We start from the raw sequence: 1,153 nt of genomic DNA, 5'->3' as shown, positions 1-1,153 counted from the left end.
GTAACCTATTTGTGGAGATGAAAGGTATGGGTATGGTTCTTAATGAATACTTTGTGTCTGTCTTCACAAAAGAGTGGGATGATGCAGACCTTGTAGTTAAGGAGGAGGAGCATTGGATGTGATGAACATAGGTGCTGGAATTTTACATTGGGTGGGAGGCCCCACCCGCCAGCCAAAAAAATCAGGGGCAAACCCACCTCCACTGGGTCTCGGGAACCATGCCAGGATTTTAAGCTCCCCAGGCCCTTAATTGGCCTTGGGCGGGACTTCCGCTTCTCTGAGGCAGGAGTTTCTACCTTCAAGAGCTGCCGGCCAACCAGCAGGCTGACAGCTCTCAGTCCCAGCAGCGCCACTGGGAGTGGTGGCCACTGCTGGGACTGCACCCAGCCAACAGCAGGATCATGGACGTTGGCCCCAGATAGAAGGAAGTTTTGGGACCTCGCCAGGGACAATCGGCCAGGCCCCGGTGAGGCAAGGGGAGTCGGTGGGCACGGAGTGGGGGGTACTTTATTTCAGTGGGGGCGGTTGGGACTTCAGGGGGGCCTTCCATGGGGCACAGGGTGCCTGATCAGGAGGGCCTCCCAGCCCACAAGGAGGCCACTAGCTTTTACCTGGTGGCCTCCTGGGGGACCTCAGCTGCCTGTCCACTGTGGGTAAAATGCCAGTGGCGGCAGGAGGAGACCCTTAAGGGCCTTGATTGGCCTGGGGTGGGCGGCCATTTCTCGCCGCTGCTGCCCCTGGTAAAATTGCAGCGTGGGTGAGAAGGCGTCGGGAATGGCATCCTCGCCTCCCACTCAATTTTACGACTGCCCCGCCACCAGCCCGCTCCTCTTGGGGGGGTGGGTGGGTGGCGTATAATTCCAGCCAGTGAGAGAGGAAGAATTAAGGAGATTAGCATCCTTGAAAGTTGATAAATCACCAGAGCCGGATGAAATGTATCCCAGGCTGTAAAAAAAAGCCAGGGATGAAATCGCCAACGTTCTGACCATCAGTTTCCAATCCTCACTGGATATAGGCGTGGTGCCAAAGGACTGGAGGTTTGCTAATGTAGTAACTTTATTTAAAAAGGGAACAAGGGATAGACCAAATAATTACAAGCCAGTCGGTCAGCAAATTATTTAAATCAATTCTGAGTGGCAGGAAACAAAGGGTA

The sequence above is a fragment of the Heterodontus francisci genome, chromosome 10 (genome assembly GCF_036365525.1).
Source record: "Heterodontus francisci isolate sHetFra1 chromosome 10, sHetFra1.hap1, whole genome shotgun sequence".
NCBI classification, from domain to species: Eukaryota; Metazoa; Chordata; class Chondrichthyes; order Heterodontiformes; family Heterodontidae; genus Heterodontus; species Heterodontus francisci.
The sequence above is the reverse complement of the archived record's forward strand: the minus strand, read 5'-3'. Positions refer to the sequence as shown.